Raw genomic sequence first — 24,774 nt, 5'->3', positions numbered from 1 at the left:
TTCTCGATTCTCGCCACAGCACCAGCACCACCCCACGGAACATGAACGATCCACAGATCCTGCTCGTTGGGACGTGAGCCTTGAACCCACTCCCCGGTGATAGACCATCGGGTATGGGGGATGCGGGGTGTGTTGTTTTTTTTTCAACAATGCGCCTTTCGTCTGGTCTGGCCGCAGTCAGTCAGAGTATCCTGACACTTACTCGGCTCGGCTCGGCTGGACATGTGGTAGTGTGTGTCTCTACCCGTCTGGAAGGGTCGATGTGTAGGTTCTATCGCAGCCCAACACAGTCTCGGTGGTGGTGCGCAATTTCTACAGCAGCTCCCGTAGAAGGTGCGATATTTTTGCGCATCTGTTATGCCCTACACCAAACCCAACTCTCGACATTGACGTAACAGGAAGTAGGATTGTGCAGTGTTGTGTTGACTTGATTAGCTGTTGTCTCTTTAATTGTGTGTTTTTCCGTGGATATTCAGTGGCAATGAAAATCTATCTTATCATGAAGTGGCTGAAGATGCAATCGATTGTGAAGAGCTTCCGTGCAACATCGATTTGACCGGGCACTCTAACGGTGTTGTATGCTATTGCAGCATAATTAGCTCCCTTCGTGTGTTACCGTCCCTGGACTTGCAAGAATCGCCTGCTCTCGCTTCGCAGACCGCACGGCTCTCTCTTACAGTTAGTCTAGTTTTGCTGGTGGTTCGAGTTACAAATAACATTCAATATCGTCGCGTCCGTCGAGTAGTTTCGTAATAAATAGTCTCAAACTTGTGGTTTTGATCATTCATCGCCAAACAAAGCATAACACATTACGAATCCAAACACAGAACATATCTAAAAATGGTGTTAAGTGTGGAAAAGTGCAAACTGTCCGATACATCAGCCAAGTAGCGGTGAAAAATCGTTGGGGTCGAAACTCGTCTCCGAAAGTACGCTCTGGAAACCTCTCACCATACGTTTTCCGCTCGCGCTCTTCGAAAACAGAAATTAAGCCAGCAGCTGTATCCTGCGAATCCGTCTCTAGTGCCAGGAAGGAAGGAAATTCGTACCAGACAAAAGTAAAACGAAAGCATTTCCAGAGCAAAAGAGAAACACGCCAAGAGAGCAAACCCATCCCCGTTAACACACGAGAGGACTCGCGGAACCATATCGGAGTGTTGGTGTGCTCTTATCAGCGGAAACAAGGTGTTGGCGGGTGTTTGTGCTCTTTCCTCTCTCGTTCTCTTTTGCTTGTTATTCTCCAAGATCCCTAAACAACCACCCACTCACCTCGGGAGTGGCGGTTCCTCGATTGCGAACACCGAACTCGCCCCTCTATTGTTTTGATGTGTGAAAGTAAAATATCAACAGAACCTTGCCCCTCTTCTGTCCACAATATCGCGAAAGTGAAAATCTCCCACACCACTCTCTCGCCCCAAAAGTAATCGTCTCGCGCTAGTGTTAGTGTCGATAGTGGGTTCTCTTGTGTGAAGGCATTTTCCTGACTGAAGGTGTTATTGTCGTGCGTTTATGTGCATTTATTGATATTTGAAAAGAAAATCACAGCTTAAAAGAAAATCTTTGCCACCCACCCGAGAGCACGTCCTGTCAGCTTGGATGCTACAAGGATAAGGGCGCTGTGTCGGATAGAGGGGAGCTGTTGGTTTGTGTTTGTGTATGTGATTGTGTTTTTATGCTGAGAACCAATTGTTGTGACACGCGTTGACGAGGTGAAAATCGAATCCCCAGATTACCCGCGGAGGAGGAAAGTGACTTCGGATTAAGGAAGTACAAACCTCAGGTGAGCCAGACTTTCGTTCCCGGGGATTCAACGGAGCAAATCCAATAAAGGTGGTACACTCTGTTGTTGCTTTAAGTTGTGCATCCGTCAGTAACGTTAAGCGCTTTCCGTATGTTGTTGTTGATATTTTGCATACGACTTCAAAGGAACATGCCTTCTCATGATTTAGATTCAGGGTAATCAGCCACGCTGGATTTTACTTTTGCGGAAATGCACACACGCGCTACATAGATGCTTTATTTCAATTTAATTCTGTAATGTTAATTCCCATGTAAACAGAACAATAATTCCCCGCTCATTAAACCATTAACACTTTAAGGACCGGGAAGAAATATGTAAGACATACGCTTGGGACCGCACGTTTTGACTTTTGTGAAGTTGCTTGCTTTGCTTGGAAGTTTTTAAGAGGCTTCAAATTTTGCAGTTCATTCGCCTCAATGTGTGAAGTTAGCGGATGATAGTTCAGTGGATAAAAGTTTTTGTTGCGTGCAAGTTTATGTTCATCATCTTGCTGGGTTTAATGAATAATGAATTATTTCAGTTGAAATAAATTGATTGTTTATCGAGTAACAACCTTCAAAATCATGCTCATTAGATAAAGAATTGAATCATTCATCTATCTACATAATTTATTTTTTGACATAGGACTATGTCTTTGATTTCTATATAGGGGGTCACTCTACGAAAAATGTAACGATTTATTAAGAGTTTTCAAACGCATATTACTCGAAATGGTTATTGCGACATATGTTGTGTTATATATCATTAGACAGGAAATTTATCCACAATTTTTTTTTGTTGCTTGAAACATGAACAGTAAATATAGTAAAAAAAATTGTAATGGGTTGTATCTAGGACACGACCGCAGTTTTCAACGTAGAACTACGAAATTATATTATTCAATCCACTTGTTTATCACTTCGGATATTATTTTAAAATGCATCGAAATTTTTGTAACATCTCTTTAGCTATTTAATTTTTTATTGTTTCAGTAGACTCGAAAGAGTCGAGTAGAGTCGATAGCTATCAGCACTTCTCGTTTATTTGGTTCAACTCGCATCAGACTTTCTTTTTTCCACTCAGATATCGATCATGAACTATGAACCCTTTTGCTCCTATATTCCGCTTGAGATGTGATCAAACCCCATAACATGCAACAATAAGGTTACCCTGCTGGAATTTGAAGCATACTTTCATGAAATATACGTTTATCTAAATAAATGCAGTGTATGTCTATATTCAAAAATTCTGGATACTCTTCCATATCTGCACTAGCACAAAAAAATTCTCGTATGCTTCTCTTCTTTGTCGTATCACACCTTGATAAAAAGGGGTTCCTCTCCTTGTATCGAGCTGTGTGTATGTGTGTGAAATCAGCATTAGGCATGAATGATATCCGCTCGTTGTGTTATGCTAGCTCACTCGCGTTTGTGTTTTCATTCTATTCTATTTTTGGTTTCTGCCTCTAGCCCTGAGAAGGGCTCTTGTGGGAAGTAACTCTATTCCATACTCCTCCTTCGCCCGACAAGAAAAAAATCTTCTCCCGCTCGACGCTCTGCGGCAACCATGTAACTTCGATGAACACCAAACGGGAAGGGGTGTGGCTTCAGGTAAGGTAAGGTATTGTATTATAGAGACTTTAAACTTTTTCACTTCATTTGTCTCTAGCCTTGAGAAAGGCCCTTGGAAAACTTTACTCTACTCCAGCATTACCCCTCCACCCTCTAGTCTTGAGAAAGGCACTCGATCCGTCACCGTCCAGCTCGTCCAGCAACGATGTTGTCCAGTCGATGTCCACGCAAGATGATGGTGAGGCTTCAAATCGCGGATGGCTTATTTAAACCAAATATGTTGAAAACGGGCAGAAACGAATGTATCAGTTGCTCGTTATTGACAGCTCTGTTCGGGAATGCACACAAATCGGTAGAACAAATGTATGGGAAAATGAGAATGCTTCCAGTTTTCATTAAATTAAACTGTGTAGGTATTAGTGGATTGTACTGTATAGTATATCAAACGAATCTTAGAGAATATCCGATTCCATTGGTGTGCAAAGTATCAAAATTTGTTCGCTGTGAAAATAGTTATTAACGTTAACTTTATTTCACAGAAACGTGACCTGTTTTCGGATTTGGCACCCTTCCTGAAAGACGTAGTTCTACGTCAAAAGTTAACAATTCGACGATTTAATTGGGTATGTTTTCTTTCGATTGCACTATCCACTCGCAACGAGCAATATTTTTGCCTAAATTCGGGCGTTAGCTCATAATGTGAGTTGATGCGTGAAATGAATTATTCTCCATTTACCGACCATAGGCATTAATTTTAATCATAATCATGTTTTTATCGTGTAGTGTCGCTACTAACAATTTGTGTAATTGTGGTCCAGGATGTCATAATATCGAGTATGTTGTTTAGTTATGTGAAAATGCAATAAATTAATTTAAATGGCTGCTGATTGAGAAGATCGAAGGGTATACCCACGTAAATCAGATTATGATAGCTTGAGTAGTCGCGATCTTACAGGGCTATAAAGTTTTTACAAACAATGTTCCGGACAACGTGGTAACGAAGGAGCTATTTTGCTATTTTTATATATAATATATTTTTTTTTGTCATAGATTGATTTGCCTCAGGCTTATATTTATGTAGGTCTTAGCTATGTAGACTTGTGTTTAAAAATGATACATGATGACTCTTTATCTTCATCTGCATGATTGAATGAACAGAAGAAAGGGTATAATGGCTTTAATGGTGTTTTTGTGTACATTTTTGAACAGAATGCGGTACCGAATTATACCACGTTATGTCATCTAACCCGTTTAAAGGATACAAGTACATACTGGAATCGGTTTTTCCAGGGCATCCATTTAATGTATCAGAAGAAAAAAACATACAGATCTTGAACAATGAAAAACTCAATTTAAATGCAATTACTACACACAATCACAGTCCTATGTCAAGATCCCGTCCGTGTCCCTAGGCCAAGACCCATCAAATTTTTCTTGATCGTGACAGAAAGTCAATATAGGAAAATATACAGAATTTTGAAATTCAAAATAAGTTGTTCGAATAGAGTTATTGAAGTTATTCGACAGAGAAATATTTCACCTATCTTCCAGCCACAATTTGATCAATCGGAGGGTCTGAAAAAAGTTATAGGCCAAGTTGTATGGGAGGGAGTCAACCGTGAGTAATCGGTTTTCTACCTTACTAACCATAGAATTAGGAAATTGTATATATATAGTTATGAAAATATGGTTAAGAATTCGGTTCCTTAAAACTTATGTAACTGAGCCTGTAAAAATAAACGAATTAATAAAAAATAAGTTGTTTGGAAGAAATTAATTATTTTAAAGAAAATAAAAAAAAAATATTTGAAAGGACCGAAATCACATTCTCCATATAGTACTCATTCGATTAAGAATATTTTTATTTATCTTTAGTCAAATTTTCATTGGTCGGAAAAAAGTCTAAGTAAAGTTATAGGCCAAAAACTGTACAATGGGTGAAATAAATTAATTTAAAGAAAATTGAAATAAGTTATTTGAAAGGACCCAAAACACATTTTCGAGGTAGTACTCGTTCGATAAAGAATATTTTTATCTATCTTTAGCCAAATTTTCATTAGTCCGAAAAGGGTATGAGAAAAGTTATTGGCCAAAACGTTCACGAGTTGTACGGGGGAAAGGGTCTGGCTGGGTAAGGAAGTAAAAAGTAAAAAGAAAGCAAAAAATTCTATTGAAATTTTGATTATTTTGGAATCTCTATTCATAGGATCTATGGTGAATAACGTACCTTTCAATTTTCAGCACGTCATTCTCAATAGCTTTGAGATAAAAAATTGAAAAAATACTGAAAGTGCATCTTACTATGATATATCGAGAAATTTAATCAAAAAATAAATTCCTAAAAAATTTAAGTACTTCAAAAATCTTGAAATATTGTTTTTTTTAGTATTCAGAGACTCAGTACTACTATAATTCGTATTTAAATGTGTTCCTACGCCTTTTATAGATGTGTGATTTTTTTTCAGATTTTAATAAGTTAATTCTCGCGTAACTTTAGAAAAGGACCTATCTGTATTGATCGATTTTCTTCATCGACATTCTCTTTCGTTAATAACTCAGTGGTAAAAGCATTACCTGATGTGTTCGACGGTCAGGAGAGTAGAAAGAGGCCTCGTTTATCAAACTATGTCGCAAAAATGACGTAAAATTTGTCTGCAAGGCCGTAGTAATCGAAAGAGAAAGTCAATGAAGAGAATCGATCAATGCAGATAGGTCCTTTTCTAAAGTTACGCGAGAATTCTCCTCAATGGTTCACTATAAGAGCTATAGTGAAAAATGAGTTTTTTCTTTTTTCCTCATTCTCAAAAGGGTTGAAAAGGAAAATTTGAGAAAATACTCAAAGTTCATCTACTATAGGGTTTATTATAACAAAAATTATAACAAAATTATATCCCCTGCGTAAAAAAAAATCCTGGGTGTATAGAATTTATAAGAGTATTCAAAACTGTTTTTCGATGATTATCTATTGATCTATTTATTATAAAATACGAATTCGAAAATTTTCGTTCATACAATATCTCAGTATTGAATGGTTCACAACAACATTATAGAAATCAAATGAAAGATAGATGATAACGTTAATTGGTTTGCTATCTTTGAAAAAACAAAAAGAAATCGATTTCTCATTTCATCATTTCATCATTTCATCATTTATCCACTACATCTACATACATCGAAATACAAACTTCTCTGTAAAATATTCCGTGTAAATCCATGTAAATTATGCTTTGAAGAGATTTATATTCCATATTCATGCGTTGATATTTACGATCTTAAAGCATTTCAAAAATCGCCTAAAAATTTCGACTTCGCACTCTGTTCCCTCAGTTTTTTTTTAGAGTGTGAAAAAGTTCTAATTCAATTTTCGATAAATTTATTATTTGAGGGGCTTAGATCGAAAGGGGTGTAAGTGATTTGATCGATTTCTCTACATCAACTCTCTTTTTTGGTCATAACTTAGCTGCAAGTACATTCCGTACTGTATTTGGCAATGTGGAAGATATGTCAGAACCTCATCTATCGAACTCTATAGCAAACTTAAATTGGAACGTTTTTGCAGTTGAGTTATTAACTAAAGAAAAAGTTGATGAAGAGAAATCGATCAAGTCACTTACACCCCTTGCATTCTAAGCCCCTCATTTCCCTTCTACAATTTGTATACATGTTGACCCATACCTTCTCTCAGACTCTTTTCCGGCAGACGAAAATTTGGCTGAAGATGGATAAAAGTATACTCTATCCAATAAGCATTATCTGAAAATGTGTTTTGGGTCCTTTCAAATAACTTTTTTAAATTTCCTTTAACATAATTAATTTCTTCCATATAACTTGGCCTATAACTTTTCTCATACCCTTTTTCGATTAATAAAATAACTTCGATAACTCTATTCGAACAACTTTTTTTGATTTTCAAAGTTTTGTAAATCTTCCTATGTTGACCTATGATGTTCACGTTTCAGTATATAACTTTTCTCTTTCACGATCAAGAATAAAATAAATTATGTGGAAAGATGAATGATTCAATTCAGTATCCAATGAGCATGCTTTTGAAGGTTGTTACTTGATAAACAATCAATTTATATCAATTGAAATAATTCATTATTCATTAAATCCAGCAAGACATTGAACAGAAACTTGCACGCAACAAAAAATTTTATCCGCTAACTTCATACAAGTCCGTAAAGAAGGAACGCGAAAACGAGAAATCTCGTGAGCAAAGTGTTAACTACCAAGCTGTAAAAAATATTTTTGATGTAAGCTCCTTGTAATTTTGATTATTGGCGCTTAAGAACTCCCAATTTTCAAGAATTATTTTCTTCGAATCTTCCATTTTCCGAGAAATGACTATTCGAAAAATTGAACATTGGCCAAAACATGCATTTGTTGCATGTACAAACATACTGCGAGCAAAAAGTCACTTTAGTATTTGAAAATTCATTAATTTTACATTCCGAGACGAACAAGTACGGTAGGACTGAGGAAAACCTAAATTCATCCACCTATGGTGATCTTTATTTTATATAATTTTAACTTATTAACGGCAAGCTTTTTCTTTCAAATGAAAATTATTTGCTGTTTTTTTTATTGTTGGTGGTGGAGAAAAGTCGATGATCAATAATTACTTCTTTCCAATTATTCATTTCCAGAAAAACATTTTCTAAAAACCTGCAGAGTACAAATACGCTGCAAAAACCAACGGCAGTTTCATCAATATTTGCTAAATTAATCGATAATTATGGGGTTCTTCGTAGCCACGTAGGTTGCGCCTTCGCTTAAAATAACTACGTCCACGGAAATCGATTCACGACCGTTGTCCTGGCCTCTTCCATATAAGCTCTGCTTGAAACTGCTCTGCTCTGCCAGTAACATCGGGCCAGTGTTGCCAAAAATATATTTAAAAAAAATGCTCTTGAAAAAAAACTGTAAGAAAACTAAATCCTGTTACATCATTTGATTTTTAAAAAGATCGACTTTGATTTATCTAAAATGTTTTTTTTTTTTCATTCTAAAGCTAACTTGAGAATCTTGCTTCATGGTAATAAAATAGCTGATAGAAAATCGTCACAAAACTACGATTAGCATCCTACAATATGATCCTATACAGGTAAACCTGTTTTTGTGCGGGAGATAGGGACCGCACAAAAAAATCGCATAAAAAATCATACTAAATTTCACCAGTAGCTTTAAAAAATCGTGTTCGCTACACAATTTGAAAAAAAAAATTGCGGTAGGTAGGGACTACACGAAAAAAAGTTTCCTTGATGATGTAACCTAAATCCCAATGATTGAAAATGATGAAATCCCATTCGTGTTCAGCATTCGATTTCCTTTTATCATCCTAGAAGGCGACTTACTCACTTGCGCAGATCATAAAATCAACTATTTGTTACTTTCAATAAACTCCTACTGACACCTTAAAACAAACAAGACAAAACATAAGAATGGGAATTAGGTGTTACATTCGTTATGTAGAGCGATGAAATATATATCGAAAAAAGAGGGCCGAATTCGCATAAAAAACCGCACAAAAACAGGTTTTACTGTGCCAAAATAAGCACATTCAATACCAAAACAATATTGCTCAAATAATACCTTGGTATTAAAATTATTAAATTTTGGTACCATGATCAAAATGAGCTATCCAACGTAAATACACCTTGGATCGGTCAAACGATAAATGTCCTGTTCCACCTTGCTTGCTGCGCTCCTCGTCGACTCGAACCAACCGGTTTCCCGATGAGCACCATTTTTGCAGAATAGTTGTCAGACATTCGTGCAACATGTCTGTCCTACCTAGCATATCCTTCCAGCTTCGATCACTTTCTGAACATTGGGTTCACCGGTAAAGTGCATCAGCTTATGGTTCATTTTTCGCCTCCATACGTTGTCCTGCACACCGCAGAAGATGGGTCTTTACAGTCGTCATTCAAAGACTCGGAGTGCTCTTCGAGTATTGTCCACGTTTGTTTCGTGCCCTTCTTCTGAGCATCTTGTACAGGGAACATTTCACTCGATTGCTAAGTCTGTTTGACCTCAAGTGTTTGTGGAGACCTTAGCAAGCACGACTCGACTTAACAGTTAACACGTTTAACCCCTTGTAGCAAAACCTACTCGGGGTTTAACGTGTTAAACGCCGCTCGTCTCATCATACCTTCCCTTCTGCATGAAACCTTTTGTTCCGAGATATGCACTTTTAGGGTATGACATTAAAAAAAAATCAACCTCGTGGTTTATTAAAAAAAATAAAACCAAATAGAAACAAATAATTAATAGTCAATATGACTCTCTTTGGCCTAAATAACTAACTGACAACGCTTTGGCATACTCTCCACGAGGTTCCGGAGGTGTTGAGGGTCCAGCTCGTCGCAAACCTTCTTGAACGCAGCAAAATAGTTTTTTCTAGGAAATTATTAACGATACGGAGATGGCAAAATGGTTCACTAATTACCTACTTTTACGTAGTATTGACTGGAATGCCGAAAAGTTTGGAAAAACTTTAAATATTGAAACACCTTGATTTCAAATGGGGGTGGATTTTGCTGTGCCCATCACTGTAGCACATAGATGACACTAAAATAAATTCGTGGGGCATATAATGAAACCACTAACTGTGAATAATGGAAATCCGAGGCTTCATGTTTTCAAGTTTTTTCAAAAGTGGATTTGGAAAAATCACAATGTGCCATTTATTCAATGCCTGTTAATAAAAAATCATCTGACAGCTTTCATTCGCAATTATCATGTGCATTGTTTTTTATGTGTGGTCTACCGGTTTTTCACTTTTTGGGAAAGATTGGATATCAAAAAAAAATTGTTTATGCAATCGTTTCAGTCAATCCTTCAATACGATATAACTTAAGAGTTACTGCTCGAATTGAGTATCCAAGACACGACCGCTTAGGACGTAAGTCTACGCATCCGTTTTATTTAATACTAGCTGACCCGGCAAACTTCGTCCCGCCCAAAATTTGTTTTTGGTTATCAATACCTTCAAACATTGACGTTTTTTACTAAGCGCAAGTTCATAGGTCAAATCGCAGAACTGTTCATTGATTGATCTTCTAATCGACCCCGTTGGATTTACCTTTTACTATAAAATTCCTAGTACTTCTACCAAAACTCATCATTATAATATTAGATTATTTTCTAACACAATTCTCGTTCAAGACTTTTCAACCACTTGCAAATAACATGTTTCTCCGTTACATGGAATAAATGTTTGATACAGAAAATATGATAGAATAAAGACAGTCCTTAATCGGACAATTCCTTCCTCGAGTTTTGCTCTTATCAATATATTCGGCAATCCGTAATATTTTTATGGCACCACCTCTTCATTCCAGAGAAGGGAGATGTGTCATACCATCATAGAAACATTTCTTATGCCAAAACACCCTTACATCCCAAATTGTGCTTGATTAGTTCTCGAGTTATGCAGAAGTTTGTATTTCATTGGTATGGCAGCCTCCCATTCATTGCACTCCAAAACCTCCACATGCCAAATTTGGTTTCATTTTCGTGATTAATTCTCGAGTAATGCAGAAATTTATGTTTCATTTGTATGGCAGCCCCCCTCAAAGAGGGGGGTGGAGAGTCTAACCACCATAGAATCATTTGAGATTTGCGCAACGAGTTCAATATTTACTTAATTTTGATTGTCGAGTTTCATTTGCCAATAAGCCAATCTGTGGATTTTTTTGATTTTCTGGAGATTTTAGTGTTATATATTCAAATCGTACGGGCCTACAGAAAAAGTTTGCAAACGAATAATGGGAGACATTACTCGATTAAGGTTCGTGTCGAACGCAAACAGAGCTGGCAGAAATATTGAAGGTAACTCAACAGTCTATTTCTAAACGACTCAAAGCATCCAAAAGCCAGGAAATCACACGAATTGAAAGCGAGAGATGTCGAACGGCGATTCCGGTTGTTGCTTGAAATGTACAAAAGTTAGTCTTCCTTACATCGAATCGTTACCGAGGACAAACATGGATTCACTACTACAAAATAAAACGCAAAATATCTAATGTAAAGCCTTGCCCACTAGGAACATCAACACCGAAACCGAATGTACATGTCGCCATAGTAATGACCTGTATTTGGTAGGATCGAGAGGGTGTGATCCACTATGAGCAGCTGAAACCTGGTCAAACGATCAATGGAGACTTCTACAGGCAACAAGTGATCCGTTTAAAGCAAGCAATTGCCGAAAAACGTTTAGATTATACGAACTCACGATCGATCGCTTAGTAAGCGCATGCGCAATCAATGTGGCTGCGAAGACCGCTTGACATTCGCTGGTCGAGCCGGTTCCAAAATCACCCATTTGGCGGTGTCTCCTTGCCATTTTCTGTTGACCTCCGTTTTTTCTAGCTAACCGGATTTGGCTATTTTGGAAAAATCGATTTTTAACTTCCGCTGAATGAGATTATCAAAAAAATATCGAAATGTGAAAATTTGATTCTTGGTATAGTTCAGTCAAACGAAAGTCCCCGTCAAAAAAGTGTGAAAAAATTACGTAAAAATGTCGCGTCTTATTATTGAATTGATATTATTCGAAAATCATAGTCGTCATCCACCGGTGCTCATAATTATCCGAGATTTTTTTGGGTCATTTATTGAAAGTTTTGGGGTTTCCTCGAAATGGTTTCTTGTTTTTCCGTGTTAATCCAGAGTTTTTCCAATTAATATACGCGATCTATTTGATGTTTTGCTTTATGAGCCGACTTGGAAAAGTTTCGCTGTATGAGAAGATTATCTGGTATGGAATAAGTTACTTTTCTGTTCTCACTATTTATATATTTTTTATGGAGTCGATCTGGCGTAGTGGTAACATCCATGCCTCTCACGCTAAAGGTCAAGAGTTCAATTCTCACTCCCGACATTCTTCCAAAAACGGAAGTAAAAAGTGACGAACCAGCCAAATGAGTTGAAAATCACTATAATACAGATAAAAAAAAAAAAAAGATATTTTTATAGCGTATCGCTACTACATCTGTAGCACTATAATTTTTGTTGCAAATTTTCACATTGATTTTATTTGAAAAACAAACAAAACGATGCATTTTTCTAGTGTTTTGTAACTAAATAAAACAATTGAAAGCTCAGGTCATGGTGAGTACTGAATACTGAGAGCTCTCAATCGGAAATTGGATCCGTTCCACTGTCAAACAGAATGGTAAGATCGGTTCAACCTTACCGAAAGGTGGGTGAATTAAACTTTTCAAACATAAAAAACGGACTTTTCGCAACCACCAAAATTACCATATTCAAATCGGATGACAGCACGGCTTCGAAACTTTCCGTACTTCCCCAGTTGGTAGTGTATGAAACTTCCTTCTGCGGGATATTTTTTTTACTCTCAGCAAGAGGTCCTCCGAAATGTCACAGCCATCAGTGGAACTGATGTTACCAGCTCTAATCGAAGCAATGAGACTTTCGAAACGGCTTGCCCCCAAAACCCCACTCCGCACCGGCATCCCGGTCCGGCAATTGTAAGAAGTTCCTTCCTCTCCGGACATTGTGCGCAATCATCATCATGAGATCATCAGGATAAATAGTTCCTTTTTTTTCATTTGCTTTGACTTCATTTTTCTCTCTGTTTTTGCGGCGAAGGTGGAAAAAGCTCTTGATCTCATCACTATAGTTTTTCCCATTTGAATGTGGTGCGGCTCGAAAATCTCGACGACTGCTGGCAGAGAAAATAGTTCACAAAAACAAGCACGAGAAACACAGATCGTCATTAAGATAAAACTTTGTGTTGGCAATGAGTGCATGAAAGCGTCCGGAGGGAGCAATACCGGGTTGGTTGGTTGGTTCGGAATTGGTACCCGTGAGATAGTTTTCAATTGAGACAGAAAGGTTTTAGGACGTTTCGTATGACGTCCCGGTGTCTTAGATGAGCCAGTCTGGGAGTGTCCGTCCGTCGTGTGGTCGGTCAGTGCTTGTCCCCCATAGGGGTAGAAGCAATTGCAAATTGTTCCAATTTCAACAACGAAGTTTTCGTCGCTTTGATCTGTCGGTTCATTAATAGTTGAGTACAGCATGCAGGGTACAGAGCTTGACCCATTAACGATTGTGAATGAGATTGGAGTGTGTACATCTGTGTTGCTGTGAATTTGTTTTATTTATTTTCAACAGAGATACTTAGAAACTGTGTGTTAATTTGAGAGTGCAAACGTTAAGACGGTGAGTTCGCCCGGTTTCCGGTTATCCACCTGTGATTCCTAGTGATTTTTTTTTTTGGATTTATTCACTGCTGACTTATACTGCATATCTACCAAAAAAATCGATGATTGAATCGATGAAATTAATTATTTTTTAATTATTTGTTTCGTTGTTAATGATTTGAGTCATGGAACTGTTACTTATTCTCCTTGTTAACCCTCCTGTATTCGCGTGCAAAATTATAGCTCGTATACTCGCGCACAGTGTCACAGACCGAAAGTTGAAATTCTCTAGAATATTACTAGTGTGAACTTTCAAGGCATTATTAATATTCATTTAAGAAAAGGATGTAATTGAATGAAATAATTCCAGAGAATATTGTTTTTACCATTTTATTCAGTTTTAATAGTCATTTTTTTCAGGTATGTAGGTATGTAATTTTTGATACTCCAACACAAATAAAAATAAAGAGTTTTTTCTTCTTTTATTAACAAAATTTAAACAATTGAATATAATAAATGAAAGCATAGAGAACTAGAAAATAACATGAAAAGGTATTAATCGATTAAGGCTTCATTGCTATAACAATCAGAACATACTCGAGACAAAAGTATGTTTCACATTTCATGCAGTTATAACCTTTTTTCGGTTTTTTTCGGAGAGCATAATTTACAACGACCTTCCAGATGTTTACCAGATGATGAAGGTTCTGGAATATCAGGTTCAGATACTTCTGATATTCGTTGTCTTAGTGTTCTAGGTAAACTTAGAATGAATGACCGTTTATTTAGATGAAGCATAATGAGATGATATGAAAGCATCTCCATAAACTTCCTGCGGCTTGTTCTAATATTAGTATTGTTCAGTCCATATATTATAAAAGAATTTATGCTCGCAACGTTCATAAGATTATAAAAAATAACCATCGGCCATCGATTAGTTCCTCTAGTGCAGTTATAGCTTTCGCATATTTTTTCTACCGTATCAACGTAGGCTTTTGTAGCATTATGATTCATAATTATCGGTGGTTTTCCAGTTTGCTCATCAATTTGAGCATCAGCGTGCATACTATTACTAAAAACTAAAAATTGTCGCAAGTTATATTTCGACCAGATCCATCGATTACGCTAAAAAGACGCTTGACTAATGCCCACGATCCAGTATCGACTTTATATGGCCCTTCATGTTGTTTCCCTACGTATACTTCCAGATTCTACGTATAGAACATTTTGGCATCGGTGAGTGCATATATTTTTATACCATATTTATTTGGTTTTGACATACATATTGCCGGAAGACACAACGGCCTCTGAATGCGTTTAATTTCTCATCGATTGTTACAAATTCAGATGGACTAAAATATTATCTGAGAGATGCCACAATTTCCTCAAACAGGTATCTTATAGGAGCCAACTTGTCGACTGAAGCACGTTCAGTTCTTGTTTTTTTTTTGTTGTCAAATCTTAGACATCGTAATAGAAGATAAAATCGACTCCAGCTCATTGTCAAATTTGGAAATTGGAAATTCTCTGGAGATTAACCATCAGACCTGAACAGTTCTTTAGCATTCAGCCGACCATTTTTCCTAACACCAGCAAATAGAAGTAGTCCAAGTAATACTTCAATTTCCTTTTCGACAGTAAGTCGACAGTCACCAGCTCGTTTGAATTCAGGTGAAAGTCGTTCAATATATTGGTTAGTAAACTTCGTAATAAGGTGGATTACTTTATCTGGAAAAAAATATTTTCCAATCTCACCAGGATCTTTGTTATTTTGTGCTTCTCTCTTTACGCCAGGTAACTGAAGACCAAATAATGAGACCTTGTCCTTATACTATAAGATGAACAATTTTTGTTCCATCTACAGGTCGCACTCGATTATATAGACTTGATACTATGTGATTCGATTATATACAATTTTGGACACGATTATATACAGTTTGAAATTTTTTTTTCATATGAGAAAGGTGTTTTCTGACTTTAAGGGGAAGAATCAAAAATCAAATTCCTCTTTTATATTCGAAAAACAAAAAAACCAATAAAAAATAATTTTTTTTTTGACTCGATTATATACAGGATTCGATTGTATACAGTGAAAATAAATCAGAAACTGTACAGTAAAACCTGTTTTTGTGAGATTTTTTTTTGTGCGGTTTTCTGTTCTTGTGCGGTTTTTTTTGTGCGGTGTATGAAACGAAGCATATTTGACGAAGTTTATCGTCCATTTAGTTTTTTTCGATGGTTTATATGCATTTCAGTGCCAAAAAAGGATGTTTGCGTCTCAATTATCCACTTCTGAAATCATTCCCCTCCTCCCATCAAACGCTCTAAGTTTTTCTATGTTTTTGTATGACATGATATCTAACAGCATCATGTTTCGGCAGGCAACTAAAAGCACAAAACAGCCACGCGCAACCGAAGAGGCAAACTGTCCCATCACAAAGCAGGGAAACAAAAGGAAATTTAACGGTGAAAGGCGTGCATTTGAGTTATTTTCTTGTTTCTTTCTTGGAAACTTTTTTTATGCGGTCCCTATCTACCGCACAAAGAAAGATGAAGTTTTGCACGATTTTTTTCCGCGGTCCCTATCCTCCGCACAAAATAATGGGGGGTTGTATCTAGGACACGACCGCATATTTGCGACGTAGAACTACGCAATTATATTATGCAATCCACTTCTTTACCACTTCGAATATTATTTTAAAATGCATCGAAATTTTGTAATAGATTATGTTGTTTGTTACAAATAAATGTTATGAACGTCCTTTTACGCTTAATATGATGCCTAGGACTACCAAAATATGTGAACGGAAAAATTGTCAAACGATCAACGATTGCACATCTCATGTTTACGTAGTTCTCGAACCGCGAAAGTTCATTCTCCTCTAGTATCGGTAATGACGATTTTCCCAGCTTCTTAGTTTAAAAGTACGTTCTAGGGGAACATATTCCGGTCTGCACAACGACAAGCGAGTACAAAAGTTCTCAACACCAAAAAATACCCCCAACTTGCATGTATTTGCAAAGCGGATTCCCCCAGGCACATTAATTTGAAGTACGTGTTAGGGAAACACAGCTCAGTGGGGAAGAAATACCCCCGACTTGCATGTTTTGACAAAGCGGATTCCCCCAGGCATATCGATTTTGCAGTCCCTGTTAGGGAAACACAGCTCTGTGGGAACAAAAATATCCCCGACTTGCATGTATATTTGCAAAGCGAATTTTCACAGGTACTTCGATTTAGAAGTCTGTGTTGGGGAAACCGTAAATCGGGACAATGAAAACAGTTAGCAGTTAGGACGTTTATATAACGATTGACATTTTACAGTTATTCAATTGTTCATCTCATGAAGTCCCCTTCTTTCATGGGACCCGCCGCATGTTCCTTCAATTTCGACCAATCAGAAGTGGGTATTTTCGTTAGGATAGGGGTTGAGATTTATCAATTGTTCGATGGTTAGTTTCATGACATATATTATTTTCTTCAATATAAACAATTGTTATGGAATGCCGAAATTGATTGACGCAGAAAAAATCATCAATCCATCATGACTGAGCAATAAGCGTTTGAAATAGGATAATTCTCGATTTCTCAAGCTTGATTACGGGTTTAAAAATTAATGGTGGGACTTTTATGCTTAGAATATCAACATTAACAATTGAACTGTTGTTTTTTGATGTACTGGGAACAAACAACTTTTTTTTGTGTTTTCCGAAAGATTATGCATAGAAACGTAGTTTTATGAAGAAATGAGTGATCTGCAATACCTTCGCAGAATATAAATCTCATTGTTATTAGGCATTCGCTAACAAGGTGTACACGTGTTCTGTTGAACTTTTTCTTATTTGCATGAGAATTAGTTCGTTCTTCCAAACCAGAAAAGTGTGTATTAGGCCTGCTGAAGGTGTGACATGAAATTTTTGTACTTGAACCAATAATATGGATCTACAAAAACACATGGTGGGACAGTTATGAATAGAATATCAACACGGGACAACTGAGCTTGATGTTGTTTTTTTGAAAGTTGGGAATAAACTATATGTTTTTTTTTGGGTTTTTCCGTGAGATTATGCATAAAAACAACGTTTTATGAAGAAAAGTGAAAATCGTCAAAAAGTAACATGGGACCATTATGCGTAGAACCGCAGAAATGTATGGGAAAAAGGAAGTTCTCCCAGTTTTCATGAATTTAAACCGTTTGGGGTTTGGCGAATTATAATGTATAGCATATCAAACCAATCTTAGAGAATTTCCAATTCGATTGGTATGCAAATCATGAGAATTCGTTGAAATAGTGGAAATAGTTATTAACACATTTCAGGCCAAGCGTTCGAAAAATCAAACAGCAACTTTGATAGTTTTTCATGTATTTGGAAAGGAACCATATGTTAATGTTTTTGCACCAAAAGATAGCTTAATTTATTAGCTACCACTTTTTTTTTCCCCCTGTTGGATGTGAACCACTGCGTCCATTATTCTGAACTATTGTGGTATATCCCATTTTTTTGTACTCCGCTTCAAGCTTGCCTACTACTTATTGATGAAGAAGTAGACTGAAAGCTATAGCGAGATAGGTGCCAATCAGGAATACTCTGTTTGATAAATTTTATAATCCTGATCGGCGACGCAGACCAAATTTCCTTGGGCTCCAAAATAGCCTCATCAAGGTATTGCAGTCTGCGTCTAGTTAGAGCTCCACAATTACAGAGCAAATGTTCCGAGGTTTCACTTTCGGTATAACAAAAACGACAAATATCATCTTGCATTAAACCTATGTTTTTGAGATGGTATTTACTCGGACAGTGTCCTGTTATAAGGCCTGTGATTGTGCCTAAGTCTTTCTTATTAAGACTCAGCAATTGTTGAGTAATTTTAATACTCGGCGTGATAAATTTTTTTGACTGGTTAAGTTGTACCGCCAACCAGTTGGCTAATACTTCCCGGTCTTCCCAGTTCTTCAGCTCACCTTTCAACATACAGTCAGATATTCCACAGAAAGGTTCTGGACCAGTGAAAGGTGAGCTTGAGCCGTTCCTGGCAAGTTCATCTGCTCGCTCGTTTCCCTCTATTCCACAATGGCCAGGAATCCAGTACAGTTGTACCGAACTTATCCGACTTAGTTGCCGTAAGAGGAGAATGCATTCCCAGACAATTTTAGAGGAGCATTTAAAAGCATTTAGAGCTTCAAGTGCCGCTTGACTGTCTGAGAATATGCAGATGTTAGCATGTCTATATTTTCTTTTAAGGCAGACATTTGAGCATTCTATTATCGCAGCTATTTCTGCTTGAAAAACTGTTGGCCAGTTTCCCATAGCTACAGAGATTTTTGTTCTGGGACCATACACTCCAGCACCTGTTCTGATTCCCATTTTTGACCCATCAGTGTAGAACATGATTGAACCATTACGAACACTGGGACCGCCTTCATTCCATATTGAACGAGAAGGCTCGATTACACTGTATGGAATGTCGTAGTTAGTCCTAGGTTCCATCCAATCACTGTTCATCTCTGAGGATGGTCCTACGGGTAAGAGATTTAGGATGCTCAAGTGACCAATTTTGTCTCCGTCTAGTATTTTTTTCCATTGTTTAAGCTTTAGAGCACTTTTCTTAGTCTCTAGCTGAACATGTTGGTTCAGAGGTAGCAAGTGAAGGATAGCCTCCAGTGCCTTCGAGGGTGTGCTTCGCATTGCTCCAGTAATTGCAATGCATGCTAGTCGTTGGAGTTTGTTTAGCTTTTTTGTAGCTACAGTCTCCTTGGTCTTTGGCCACCAGACTAATGAGGCATAGGTTATTCTAGGCCGCACAATGGCAGTGTAGACCCACATTACCATTTTTGGTTTAAGACCCCATGTTCTTCCTATCATTTTAGAACATACCCATAGGGCTGTATTGGCCTTACTGATTATTGCATCTAAGTGCGCATTCCAGTTGAGTTTAGCATCTAGGATAACACCTAGATATTTCACTGAAGCGCTGCATTTTATTTCCACTCCCCCAAGATATAAAGACTGCAGATGCTGTTTTTTTCTTTTTGGTGAATGGAACAATTGTTGTTTTCGAGGGATTTATGCTCAGACCTTCTGTGGTACACCAATTTTGTGTTAGGTTTAAGGCCATCTGCATTCTGCTCGATATCACGTCGTCGAACTTGCCTCGTATCATTATGACTAGATCATCGGCGAAGCCCACAATTTCAAAACCTTTTGCCTCTAAACTTGTCAGAAGGTCGTCAACTACTAGTGACCAAAGGAGAGGTGATAGAACGCCTCATTGTGGGCAACCCTTTGTTGCAATCACATAATTAGACGACCCGCCCAGCTCCGAGGTGATTTTTCTTTGTGTGAGCATGCCATGGATCCATTCGACTATACAGTTATCAAAGTGTCTTCTTCTCATTGCCTGTGCCATTGATAGATAAGAAGCATTATCAAAAGCACCTTCGATGTCAAGAAACGCACATAATGCGGTTTCTTTTGACAAGAGAGATTTTTCAATTTTTGTCACAAGCATGTGTAGTGCTGTTATTGTGGATTTGCCTGATTGGTAGGCAAACTGGTATTTGGATAGTGGGTGTTTGGACATGAATACAGACTTTATGTATTCATATAATACTTTTTCCATAGTTTTCAACAGTATTGATGATAAACTAATTGGTCTAAAAGCCTTTGGAAGTGATTTGTCGCGTTTTCTCGCTTTTGGGATGAAAACTACTTTCACAAGTCTCCATATCGAAGGAATGTGCTCTAGTATCAGACTTGCCTTAAAGATCTCGATTAGAGACGGAATTAGTTTTGATTCTCCATTTTGAATCAAGGCTGGAAAAATCCCGTCTGCACCTGCAGATTTGTAAGGTAGAAAGGATCTCACCGCGTTTGCTACTCTGGCCCTCGTGAAGACTAACCCAGCAACTATGTTAGCGACATCCTTTGCACTTTCGGGTCCTATGAGACGCCTTCGGGAGCATATTGTGTCGCCATTATAGCCAGGATTTGTGTCCGAGTGGACAGATGTAGATCCCGGAAAGTGAGTCTTCATCAGTAAGTCTAGTACTTCTGAGGGGGTTTTTGTGAACGAACCGTCGTCCTTTTTAAGCGATCCAAGCCCGTTCGAGTGGTCTTTTGCCAAAGTCTTGTTGAGTCTAGCAACGATTGGGGTATTTTCAATGCTTTCGCAGTTATATACCCAGGATTTTCGTTTAGATCGTCTCAGTTCTCTACTGTACTCAGTTAGGGCTCTCTTATATTGAGACCAGTCCGAGGTAATTTTTGCTCTGTTGAACAATTTACGCGCCGTTTTGCGAAGCCGTTCGAGCCTTTTATTCCACCAAGGAACGTTTCTTGTCGAAGAAACTTTTCTCAGTGGGCAATTACTGTTGTAGGCAGAGATTATCGTTTCATTTAATTCTTTTGTAGCTGATTCAATCTGTTGAATCGACCTTATTTTTGAGTTTAGAGTTTTAGACTCGAGTTCAAGTGCATACCGATCCCAATTGGTTTTTTTGGGATCTCGGTATTCTCTATGAACTTCCATGCCACCATTCCATTCAAAAATAATGTGTCTATGATCAGACAAAGACGCCTCATTCGAAACGTGCCAGTTATGGATATTTTCTTGAATAGCCGGACTGCACAACGTTAGATCTAAGACTTCTTGTCTGATAGCGTTAATGAAGGTTGGTTCATTCCCTTTGTTAGCAATATCTATGTTGTTTGACGAGAGAAATTCTAAAAGACACTCACCTCGGTAGTTGATATCCGTACTTGCCCACATGGTGTGATGAGCGTTGGCCTCACATCCGATTATGAAGTCCTTGTTAATTTCCCTGCAGTAGTTTACAAACGCCGCTACCTCTCGTGGAGGAACCTCAGGAACGTCGCCTGGAAAGTAAGCCGACGCAATTACGATGTCGGCCCTTCCTTTGGCGGTAGGAACTTCCACTCTGATCGCGACGATGTCCCTTTGAATGAACTCTGTAATAGGAAAGCATTTAATGTTTGCATTTACTAAGACAGCAGCTCTTGGGGAGTCATGCTTGTCATCATAGAACAACTTACATGAATCTGTTTGAATACCTAGTATTCTTCCTTTGTGATCCCAAGGCTCTTGTATAAGAGCTAGATCCACAGCGTCTTTTGTAAACCTCCTGGATAGCACGCTCGACGCTGCTTTGGCGTGGTGGAGGTTTATTTGCAGAACTTTAGTGTTCTGCATTAGGTTGGGTTATCCGATCTGGTGGTTCATTTGGGAGGATCGGAGATGATGGAGATGAAAACAGATGGGTTTTTTGAAAATCAGGTCAGGTTTTTTGCTTGTTCCAGCTTCCGTATTCGTATTAGATCTGGGATGGGTATAAAGAAACTCACCTTTTTTACTTGGCACAATCGAGGTTCCTAACCTGTTTGCGAAACCATTGAGTTCGTACCGCTTGGGCCGGGAATACTCAGGATGCCAAGCTTCTTGTTTTTCGGAGAATCTTCACGAGGGCGCTTTGGTTTTCCAGAAACCCTTCTGTCGACTTCATGAGTTTTTTGTGGTTCCACTATTTTGGAGTCACTAGTCTCCGAAGACTTCAGGTTTCCTGGGTTTTTGAAATTTTTAGGTTCCTAGTTTTTTGGCCCCAGATCTCCTTTGAATACACCGGAGCTTTTATGGATTATGACTTGGCGCTGCTTTGGATTTGTTTTCCTCAGCTTAGTTTCGCCAAATCGGAAGTTTATGTTGAAGTTTGTGCTAGTTAGTTGACGCATCGAAGCTTCGTCGACTGTTAGCGTCCAGTCCGCGTGAATTTCGTTGGGATTGGATCTCTTTAGTATTCGCCATTTATCGGTGGAGAGATTTTCATTTTGACTCTCAATGAGGCTTTTGAGTCTCTCGTCGCTGAATGTTGCGCTTTGTGGGAAAAAGGCATGGAGAATTTCTGGACGCGGAATATTTTTGGCGTCTAGAGCAACCAGTTTGATGTTGTCGTCTAGGATTATCCCGGGAGCCACTTTCTTCAACCATTCCGAAGTTTGATGATCTTTGCACGAAAGGATTAGATAACCTGACTTATACGAGCAATTGAAAAATTTGGGCTTAACCGGCTCGTTTCTTTGTTGCTCTATTGCAGTGAGTAGAGCATTCTGGATGGAATCTAACTGAGCCGTAGTAAGATCGGTGTTGGGATAGTCCTCCGGGAGTATTCCAACTTTGATTTGTTCCAAAGCTTCCTTGAAGGAGATTCCAGTTTCGACAGAAGTTATTGTGGAGTCTTTGTTTTGAAGAGTGTTTCGAGCATCTTTTTTTGCTCGTTCAACCCCGCTCTTTTACGGGGGCAGAGATTTTGTTTGGATTTTTTGAGAATCGGTTTTTCGTCACTACTAGGTAGTTCCGATCCTCGGGGGCGTTTTGCTGGTCCAGAGATGTGCTGACTCAGTGCTTGCTGCCGAGCTTCCTTTGCAGGGATCCCGGCTGCGACCAAGTTCTTCAGCCTCCTTCTCTGACCCTTGGTGAGGTTTTTCTTCCACGAAGAGTGGACCTCAGCTGAATCTAGCACTTTAGGTTCAGTTTTTGTAGTGACGTTACTTTCGTCACTATCATCCTCTAGCGACTCACAACGAGTCGGGGTGTTGAGGATGGAAGAGGAACAGGACTGAACATCCGCAGGTGCGTCACTCAGTACTTCATCCTCTTCGACATTCATAGAGTCGACCTCTATGACGATTTTTTCCGACAGAGAGAGGCTGCCGGAACCCGGAAGATTTTTGTTTTTTGTTGAATTATTCATGAAATTCCCACGAGTTGCGCGGTAAAGAAGTTCAACTGCATCAGTGATCCGCTTAATGCAGAGGGGGCAGACGATACTGTGGAGGGTGCCCTGGTACTCCACAGGCTCCGTTAGAGGCAAGGTATTTGATTGAAACCCCCCCAACCATTCATCCCTCAGCACGGGTCGCGTCACACCTTGGATTAGGGGTTTATCCATTACTTTCTTTCCATAATAACCATGGATAACAGCTATTACAACCATCCTCCTTTTAGGGGCTTTGGACCCACTGCTCTGGTTCTCAATAGTTTCAGGTTCTTATACGGACATGCTATTATCAAGATAATTTCAGGTTCTTATAAGGACATGCCATTATCGAGATCCGTCATTCGCAGGCGGAGCTACCACATATATCGATTTAATTCAATTTTGAGTAACTTTATTGGATAATAAATTCGATTTAAAGCAAGTATGTTTGGAAGGTGTATTCAATTTCAATTAAAAAAAAACCAATAAAATACTAAAATATGTGAACTTTTCTACAGTATTGCTTCGGTAAAAGGACATACATTATGATATAGAGCGAAAATCATTCGATTGAGCCTCCTACAGGAAAATAACAACCGGGGAAATTGAGTGTTCGAAAAATCGAACGTTGGCCAGAACGAACATTTTTTTTCCTGCTGAATCAACACCAACACATCTAACCTCCGCTGCGCATTTTGATTTGTTTACTTTAGAAGATGGAAGGTTTTCCATTTATTCTTGCATTTTCAATTGTGAATGTTTGCAAATATCGATTAATTTTGCAAATATTATTAAAATGCTGTATGATTTTTTGTCCGTAATAACTTTAGGTGATGGCGGCCCGTAGAATTTCTTTCGTGGAGGAGCTGGAGAAAATGATCAGTACGTGTAACGAGGAGTCTAATGATTGTTTGTGTGAATATTGTTCAATTTTTTCGGGAAATGGATAATTGTGGAGACTAATTTTCAAGCATTGACATTTCTACACAGTTAACAATAAAAGTAACAGCATATGCTTTCGTTTCAAAGAAAAAGCCTGCCAGTAATAAGTTAAAATTACATGAAATAAGAAATACCACATCTCACCTTAAGTGGATTAATTTGGGCTTATACTTAGAGACATTCACTCTCCTGTTCTTGTTCTTCTCGGAATCAAAAACTGATACATTCGTGAATACCGTTCGCAGTATGTTTGTACTTGTAAAAAAAAAGTGCGGGTTTCGGCCAATGTTTGAGTTTTCGAACAGTCATTTCCTGGAAAATGGAAGATGGGGAAAAAATAATTCTTGAACATTGGAGTTCCTTTAGCGTCAATAATCGAAATTACACCAATAGTTTTCGTCAAAAAATAATTTTTACAGCTTGGTCGTTAATGGGTTATCGTTTACTTTATTTCATAATAACGTGACCTGTTTTCTGATTTGGCACCCTTCCTGAAAGAGGTAGTTCTACGTCAAAAGTTACTTGCCTATAATAGTTGT

General features: G+C 38.1%; 1 protein-coding gene across 1 annotated transcript in view; it reads left to right on the top strand.

Moving 5' to 3' along the window:
• Positions 1–381: 381 nt before the first annotated feature.
• Positions 382–24,774, top strand: part of LOC129765164 (semaphorin-2A) — a 310,102-nt gene continuing 285,709 nt past the window's right edge. The window contains exon 1 of the mRNA XM_055765066.1: positions 382–1,780. The gene's annotated coding sequence lies outside the window, so the exon portion shown is untranslated. The remainder of the gene's footprint in view (positions 1,781–24,774) is intronic.

The sequence above is a fragment of the Toxorhynchites rutilus genome, chromosome 2 (assembly GCF_029784135.1).
Source record: "Toxorhynchites rutilus septentrionalis strain SRP chromosome 2, ASM2978413v1, whole genome shotgun sequence".
NCBI lineage: Eukaryota > Metazoa > Arthropoda > Insecta > Diptera > Culicidae > Toxorhynchites > Toxorhynchites rutilus.
This window is presented reverse-complemented; position numbering and strand designations above follow the sequence as displayed.